The sequence below is a fragment of the Montipora capricornis genome, chromosome 8, assembly GCF_036669925.1.
Source record: "Montipora capricornis isolate CH-2021 chromosome 8, ASM3666992v2, whole genome shotgun sequence".
In the NCBI taxonomy this organism is placed as follows: domain Eukaryota; kingdom Metazoa; phylum Cnidaria; class Anthozoa; order Scleractinia; family Acroporidae; genus Montipora; species Montipora capricornis.
The window spans coordinates 18,909,596-18,918,975 of NC_090890.1; positions in this window are offsets into that span (position 1 = coordinate 18,909,596).

Below are 9,380 nucleotides of genomic sequence, written 5' to 3' on the forward strand. Positions count from 1 at the left end.
TATGTGGGCTGCGGAGTTTGTTGTTGGTTCTTGCCTTGCTCCGAGGGTTTTTCTCTGGGTTCTCTGGTTTTCCTTCCTCCACAAAAACCAACATTTCCAAATTCCAATTCGACCTGGAAAGAGCACCCGCATGAAAACCAGCTTTAGCTGATGGCCTTCCTCCCTAAATACTACAAATTAATTTAATTTTGGTTAAAGTTACTTCTCTATTATCACTACTTACTTTTTGGAGTAGTTGTTTGAGTCTGCAGGGATCTATAATTTACTCGGGTCGTCTGTACATGACTGCTTCTCACCTGAGAAAATCAATAAATAATAAATACGTTTGGGATAGGGAAGTTTTGGGCTGCATCCTAAAAAAATGAAGAACGCACCTGTAACTGGTGTATGACTGTAGTCTGAGTAGCGGTGTCATGAACGATTTCCCCATATACTTGTGTCTCGGCATCCTTTATTTTCCGGTGACACTCGCACTCCAACTAAAATATTCTGGGGATTCTTGGGTCGCAGGTGGTTCCACAGATGGTAAACATGCAAACATTTTTTCTGGCGTCAACTAAGCCAGGGTCTGTGTCGGTTTCCTGTGGTTCTTCGAGGACGTCAGCGTCAGACGATTGACATTGGTCAAGTAGTTCTGAAAGGACCTAAGTTTTTTCTAAAACAGAAGATAATATTTTTTTCCTATGTCAGAATCATGTTTTCAAAAACAGAACGAAATAACTAGTGAAAGCTAGCCTCACAATAGGATGTTTCGCTGAACCGCGTATACAATCGACCCAAACAGCTTAGCATTACTGACATAGAACAGAGATTCGTTATCGATTTATGTTTTTGGTACAGGTCTTGGCCTGGGAGACGTAAGTTTTGCGTACTTATTTATTTATTAGTATTTTAAACTAACAATTTACATTCGCAAACCCAGCGTAAAATAGTCATAAAAGTTAGTTTCCAGACCATCGGTTTTATATGCGACAAAAAAGTAAGCTACATTTATCTGGTGAGGGTATTGAACTTATAATTACGGATAAAAATTCTTAAGACTTGATAAGCCAAAGCGTATTAAACGTGCAAATGTTTATAAGAGAGATTCTAGCTAGTTGTAATTGATAAAGATGCAAAACCCTTACCTCTAACCTCCTGCTTTTAGCGAAAGCTGGACAGACTCTTTCTTCTGGCTTACCGCAGGCTGCCGTTTTGTTCTTCCGAGGGTCGACTTGTTCTTCACCACATTTCTTTTCTTCTCTCGAAATTAAATATCTTTTTTAAGGTTTAGTCGTCGAGGCTTAAATGTAGAACCCAGAGAGGTTCTTATAGCCAGATTTTGCTGGAAGCAGTCGGCGGTGAAGTGATCCGCACAAATGCGTGAGTGCTTCATAGGCTCGAAAGATTCTCTTTTCAGTTTTATCAGCCATTCTTTTCTGAGTTTCGGATCCTCAGCAAACTTACAAGTACTTACTTTGGATTTAGAATCATTTCTGCAGTTAATTGCTGCACAAAAAACCATGCTTTTCTGCTCAAAACCAGCGTAGTTTATACCATTTCATGCGAGCAAAAACACTTTGAGTCGAATTTCCCGCACTTTCACTGTTAGTCAACAGTGACGTCACGTGCTTAATCCTCCGACAACTTTGCCGAGCGCTTCACGATCATTAAGGACCAAAAATAGCAGTTTTTAACGTCCAATATCTCAGCAAGGCTATGCTCGATTACTCTGAAACTTCAGAGAACGTCTGTTTAGCCTTTAATCAACAGATCGGACTGAAAGACAAAAAATTCGAAAATTTGGTTCATTTGACCTTTAAGGACTGTCTTGAGCACATTCTCCCAACTTTGACTGACCTAATAAGCGAGTTCGGACTTCCAGCAGTCAATTTCAAAATTGCGTGTGACTGGGAAAGAAACAGGATAAAACTTCACACTTACATTATCTGCTGAGAGGAAAAAGTAAGCAAGTTCGGAGAACTAGCGGTCGATCATCTCTTGTCTACTGTATTTTTCTGGAGGTTTTTGTCCTCTTGAGAGAGAAGATAACATTAGATGACTTTAGGAGATAGAAAGTTCCGCAACTAAAGGAATTTTTACAAAATCGTGGTCTGAAAACAACGGGGACCAAGGACGAACCTACTGCATTAGCTTTCGGTGCAGAGCCGCTATCTGTACCTGTGAAACTAACCATGAAAGAGGAAATAATCCGGAAGAAAAATACCAAAGTCTTCTTACCATAAATGGTGAGCAGTTACCAGATCTGTTCACGGAACTTGAAGAGAAGGGAGTTGAAAAATGGCCACCTATCTTACAGATACAAATAGTTAAATTTATTCTAACAGCCAAGCAAGGGAGCCATCTTGGCAAACGCCTTCTCAGTGATTATAAGGAGGCAAAAGCGTTTAGCTATTTCGATTCACAATGGCTGCATGAAGTTTTTTATCACCCCATTTCTGACACTCATGAACAAAGAATAGGCAACTTACCACACAAGATTTGGGTTTGCATAAAAAAGGTAAATGGCACAGTGGACGCCGCTTAATGTGCATGTTTTGCCAGGTAAGCGATTGTTTTCATGTGCATATAACATTATCTGTGGACGTAAAAGTATGACGTTCTTATTTTCCCTTCAGTTTGGGATCCACTTGTAATCACGTAGCGGCTGTCCTTTTTAAAGTGAAGCAGGCCTGGAAAAGGGGTTTGATACTTGGTAATTCACCAACATCGAAAGAAGGTGCTTGAAACAAGTATGGGGCAAATAAGAAAGGTGTGGAGCCAAAGAGGATTAGTGAAATGAAATGGAAAAAGCCTCACCACAGCAAGAAGGGTATGTTAATAATAAGTGTTTCGGTTCGTGTCTGGCTCTTTGCACAAACTGGTGTGACATGTGGATAAGGGAGAATGGGGCTATAAAAAAAACAAGAAACAATACAAAACAGCGACAAAAGACTACCTAGAGAAAATATGGCTTGGTAGAAAAGGTTCCCTTTGCCTTTGAAAGTCAGTGTTACACATCACATGAAGGATCCTTTGAAAAAGGCTTAAACCACCTTTTTTTATTATATTCTTATCACCCTCCTGAAAAGTAGCTTCTAAATGTAGTTTACGTACCTGTTTTAAACATGTTAGTACATCTTGTTGTATAATTTATTTTTCAGGAAAATCCAAACCAATAAACCCCGCATCAAGACAGTTGTTCAAAGTAAAAAAGCAGTCAGTCACTACTCCTGAAAAAGAGCCAAGCCTCGACAATCTGGTGGATGCATTTTATGGCAGTGATCCTGACGCATGTGCCTTCTGGTATACAGATATGCCTAATCCCCCTCAATACCCACCTGAAGCAGACTTCAACCTTGAGAAAAGCATTGATGTTGAGACGACAACACCAATACCCTTGAGCTTACCTGAACTTGCAACCAAGATGAAAACAGCAGAGGAACTCCCTCAAAATCTACCAGAGCTATATGCCAAGGAAGCTGAGGTCTTACACTGTCAAGGCCAAAGTACTGACTGGAAGTCTCAGCGAGTGGGGAAAATAACAGCTTCTACTAGTCACAGAGAAATGACTATGGTTAAATCACTTCAAGATAAACATGCCTCTTCCTCTTCAACTCCAGAAAATATTGCATTGCATTGCATTGCAATATGGGCATGAAATGGAAGAGAAAGCAAGGCAACACTACTTAGAAGAAATGAAGCACCTTGGCCACACAATGTAAAAGTATAACCTTGTGGATTATTTAATTTGTAATGCAAAATGAGTCCTTTATAGGTGCAAGCCCTGATGCAGTAGTTAGTTGTAGTTGTTGTGGTAAGGGAGTATTAGAAATTAAGTGCCCCTAAAATATTGCAAACCAAATTCCCTCTGAGAGTAACTTGACTTATCTCAGAAAAAGTGCAGTGAATGGCAAAGTTATTTTAGTAAGCAGCCATCCATATTATAACCAGGTATATACGTACAAACCCCAAATGGGTGTTACTGGGAGAAGATGGTGTGACTTTTTGGTTTATAGACGTCATGGTATTCACTTAGAGAGGATCATGTTTGATCAGTTGAAAATTTTTTTATTAACCATATTGCTCCAGTGTTAGTTCATAGTAACACTTCTCGTAGCTAAAATTAATATAACATGAAAAAGTATGTTACTCAACTCAGAACTGACTGTCCATGATCAGCAAGACACATTTTATCCTTTTGTATCTCAAAGGGTACATGTTATTTATTATCATGTTTTAAAATTACAGCCTGACCTCGATTATCTGTATTTCTTGATTATCCCGATTTCTTGAGAATTCGGACTCGCTTTTGTGGTCCCATTTTTTTTTCTTGAATATTAATTAGTCACATTCATTATCCCTAGATAAGCTATCTTACGCCGAACTGAGTTATAAAATTCCAGTCAGAACTGAATTTGTTTCGCATCAAAAGACAATTTAGGGCAAGTTTATTGCTCGAGTGATCTTAAACGCACCTAACCTGCACTGTAACTAATGCAGTGCATTTCATTGAGCGTTCATTGGCTCAGAGTTGTTTTGTTGCTAAGTGAAATTTCATGCTTCGCTTCCCCGATCAGCATTGGTACACAACCTTGTGTCATGAAAAGTTTTTACATCATGTCGACAAAGCATAAGCGTTCAATTCTTTCTATTGCTGGTTTTCACTCACGTGATCAACAGCCATGTTTTTCGACGAAAACAAAAGGAAGCGTTTGCATAATAATAGAGTTAAATTCCCGGAGGATTTGATCAGGGCACCAACATGGCCGCCTTTTCTTTGTTTTGGGCACCAACATGGCGGTCGTGACGTCATGTGAAAACCGAGAATACAAGATAAACAGTCAATAATTCTACGATTGGAAAAAGGAAAAAAAGGAACAAGCTCATCCAGTGAATATGGCGTCAGTAAACAGCAGATTTCGGACATCTGCAAAACAAAGACAAGATTATGAAGTTTGCTGATGACTTGGAGAGCGATCATGGACTAAAACGGAAATCATTGAAAGTTGCACATGATGAACAGCTGGATGAAGCCCGATACACATGGTTCATACAGCAAAGAACAGCTGGCACACCAATTTCTGTTCCCCTTCTGCGACAAAAAGCAAAGCACTTTCACAGTCAATTACATGTGGAGAACGCGAACGGCGAAACCTTCAAAGCTTCGACAGGATGGCTTCAGAAATTTAAGATTTGCCACGGTATTAGCATCCAAGGAGAAAAACTTTCTTCACCAGTAGAAAATGTTGAGCCATTTTTGCAGAAGTTACGTAGAGTAATCAAGGAAAAAGGTTTAACTCCAGAGGAAATTTACAATGCCGATGAAACAGGACTCCTGTAGTGTTTACCTGACAAAACTCTTGTGGCATGCCATGAAAAAACTGCCCTGGGCTTTAAAAAGTCAAAGGATCATTTAACTGTCCTTGGATGCACAAACGCCACCGGAACACAAACTTAAACCAGTTGTGATTGGAAAATTTGCAAAGCCACGGTGTTTTAAGAATGTAAACATGAAGGCGCTTCCTGTCATTTACAAGTCTCAACGTAACGCTTGGATGAACTCTGAGATTTTTGCCGAGTGGTTCAAGAAAGACTTTGTACCAGCTGTTAAACACCACCAACACACACAAAACATTTGTTCACCCAAAGCTTTTTTACTGATGGACAATTGCTCTGCCCATCCCGAAGAGCTGAAGAGCAGTGATGGCTCCATCACTGGCATGTTTCTTCCTCCAAACACTGTTTCAGCCTACGGATCAAGGCGTCTTGCAGGCGGCCAAGAACCGTTAGAAAAGGAAACTTCTTCAAAGAGTTATCACAAGTCAAGACGCTGAAACAACACAAAGTCTGAAGGAAATCGTGAAGAAACTAACTGTGAAAGATTCAATTTACATGCTTGCTGATGCATGGGAAGAGGCTAGTGCCGAATCCATATTCAAAGCATTCAGCAAACTGCAAATTCATCCCGATGCTCAGACACGCTTAAACGATTCTGAAATGCAAACGGAAGCATTGTCATTGAATCCATGATGGAAATTGTAAAAGAAGTTGGAAACAGTAAGGGTCTCTCTACTTCTGATGTCAGTGACTGGCTTACAGCTGGTGATGAACTTCCAACTTCATTGCATTTGTCAGACGAACAAATCTTAGCGAGCATTGTCGGACAGTCTTCAGTGGAGGATGAGGGTCGAGATGAGGAAACTGTTACAAACACTGAAGCTGTTGAATGCTTTAAAAAGTGTTTGTGTAGAATATAGCACTGTACGAAAGGGACTGGGACCAATAATATAGGTTGGTTGTAATTGTTGCGTGTCAAGAGCTCCCTCTAACATTTGACGTGGATGGAGAGACAAAACAATGTGGAAGTTCTTCAACTTATGCAGCTTCGAAGGAATGATGGAATTACACGCTGTAGAAACTTGAAGCAGACTGATGTACTTGATCATTTTAGGCAGAAATGACTTGTTTGGTTCATTCTTGCATGATTCTTGAATAAATGTTACGGTTTACAAATGTATTCAGTGTTGATTCATTATTTATATTCATATTTTCGATTATCCGGACTATTCAAGGTTAGACAGTAGTATGTTGCTTTTCCCATTTACATTTTAAATAACCTATTTCTCAAAAGACTAAATTGTTAACTACAGTGCACTGTAGCTTTGTTGGCTGACTTATTATGGTGTGTTATGGAAGTTTTGAGAGGGATGAAATATCAGTTTGATGATACAATTTTTCCAACTAAGATAATTTAATAGTATTAATGTGGCTAAATGTAATTTAGGCAAAGTTAACCTCGAAGCAATGCTGGTCAGCAATTTCCCCAGCTAAACTAGGGGGTGGCCCGATACCTCTCGCAGGGGCATCTCGTGACTTATATACGCAGTTGCTTGTTAGCAGTTCTTCACAAGTGTTATTGCAATAGCTTGCTGTTTGTGTGCCAGTTTGTGCTTTGGTTTTTGCTTGCTTGCTGTTTCTGCTTGAACAATGACTGCTCGTCGAACCAACAATAGTTTGGATGGGGAGAACTCGTCATCGGATACCCTTCTGCATGCCAAGTTGTCTGGTCCGTAGTTGCTTGCTTCTGCAGCAATCTTGGCGCCACAAACATCTTCAACAGTTTCCGCTAGAGTTGTTGCTGCTGGTGTCTATGATTCCGCTCTAATCGTCCATGCTGTGAAGGCCTTGTTAGCGGCAGAAAAAGCCCCTGGCTCTAGCTCGAGCAATTTGCATGGAAATTCAGTTAGCATGGAACTACAAGCAGCGTTCCCATTCCATCGCCCAACCTGTCGCAGCAAACGGCGACCTTTTTAGCTTTTGGAGGTGCCCTTCCCGAGCAACAGGCGATATCTTCACCTTCAGCCACGCAAGTTAGGCCTAATTTTACTGTGCCATCCTTTTTTGGCACTTTTGCAACCCCACGCTCCCCGGTTTTAAACACGTCGATCACAGCAGGCGCTTCTGTCCCCATGCCATTCAGGGACAGTACTTTGGCTGCAGACCTGCCATCGGGACCGCTACTGCAACAGCTGTTTGTAGTTGGCCCCGGTTTTTCACCAACTTCAGCGAAAACAGTTAGCCAAATTGTTGCAGGAAAGTACGTGGATTTGAGGGATTTGCTTTCAGTCAACATTGTTCAGACTGAGCCGGAGTCGCAAGCATTCCTGGATGGGCGGTTAGTGTTTTTTCCAAGCGCTAAAAAGCAATGCCGACGCATCAAGGACATCATGACCTGGTCCAAAGTCTTTACAATTTTCACGCTGATTCTGACGCCGTATTTTCCCCACCGCTGTAGAGATTTAACCTTTTTCAAACTTCTCATCCTGCGTACGTACCGCCAGTTCAGTGGTCATGTTTGGCTGGCAAACGATCAGGCCTTCCGCCAGCACACTGTGGCAACGAAGCTCGTGGACTGGTCGACCATGAACGTTCAACTTTACAATTTTCACGCTGCAGGGGCCTCTGTGCAATCTGGGTCTGGTGGTTCCTTGAGCGAGCTACATGAACCATCTGGAGTTTCCAGGTCATTTGCCGATCATGGAACAGGGGCCGCTGTTTCTGTCGGTTCGCTACCCGCCGTGCGGGATCCCAATGTGCGTCAGAATGCTCCCGTCGTTTTCACAAAACGTCTTTACACGATCGCAAATGCAGACCTGCTTCTCCTTCCTCCATGCCCTTGTCCACCTAAAAAAAACAGGCGTTAGTGGATGCGCCCTTTTGTTTTCCTGATTTTTTGTCTTTTTATCTGCATTAATTGCCTTAGTTTTTTCCTCCATGTTTCCTAACCTTTAGTCATGGAATTACTTCCTTAGTTGTGTTACCTCATTTTTGTCAACAGTAGCTAGGTCGAGCCATATTTGCTGCAATAAAGTTGTCAAGTTGTTTGAGTTTGCAGTTTGTTGTCCAAAAGTTCTCTCGTTGGTATGGGAACCCCCCTCCCCCCTTCCCAGCCTGGCTCGGCCTTACTTTAAAATAGCCCCTTTTTCTTCCCAGCTCATCCAGTTCTCCCTCCTGTATCAGCAGTTAGTCCCCTTAAGGTGGAGGAGTTTTCAAAGGAATTGCCCAGTCATCCCAAACAGCAACAAGTTTCCTATGTCCTCCAGGGTCTCCACTTAGCTCACAAGCTTAAGCCAGCTAAAAGAAACAAGCCCTCTGCTCTTCACCATGCCCACATTGTCGATGCATATCTGGCTAATAAAGTCTCTCTGGGCAGGGTTGCAGGCCCCTTCTCCTCCTCCCCTTTTCCTCGTTTGCATATAAGCAGTTTTGGGGTCATTCCTATCAAGGGCCAGCCAGGCAAATGGCGCTTGATAGTCGATTTATCTTCCCCAGAGGGTGGCAGTGTGAATGACGACATTGATCCTCAAGATTTTTCTCTCCAGTATATTAAGGTTGATCAAGTTATTCGCATGGTCTCCTGTTATGGCCCAGGTGCCCTTATGGCAAAATTTGATGTGGAATCCAGAACCGGAACATCCCAGTTCATCCAGATCACTGCTTCTTACTTGGCATGAGGTGGCGTGGTCAGTTCTACGTTGCCCTCTTGCTCCCTTTCGGTCTCTGTTCCGCATCATTTATTTTCAATTCCGTAGCTGATATGGTTGAATGGATCCTTCTCCATAAGCACCGCCTTTCCGATCTGCTACATTATTTGGATGACTTTATTACCACAGGTCCCCCACAGTCATGTGCTTATAATCTTAACACAGCAGTCTCTGTTTGCCATTGATTGGGGTTGCCTCTTCACGCTAACAAATGTGTGAGTCCAGCCACTTCTATGACTATCTTAGGAATTCGCTAGTTGTTGTCCTTCAGTAGCATTTGCTTCTAATCCGAAGGTCGTGGGTTCAAATCCCACCCTGGTCAGAGTCCTTGTGTGGGCCCAATTCCAATACTAG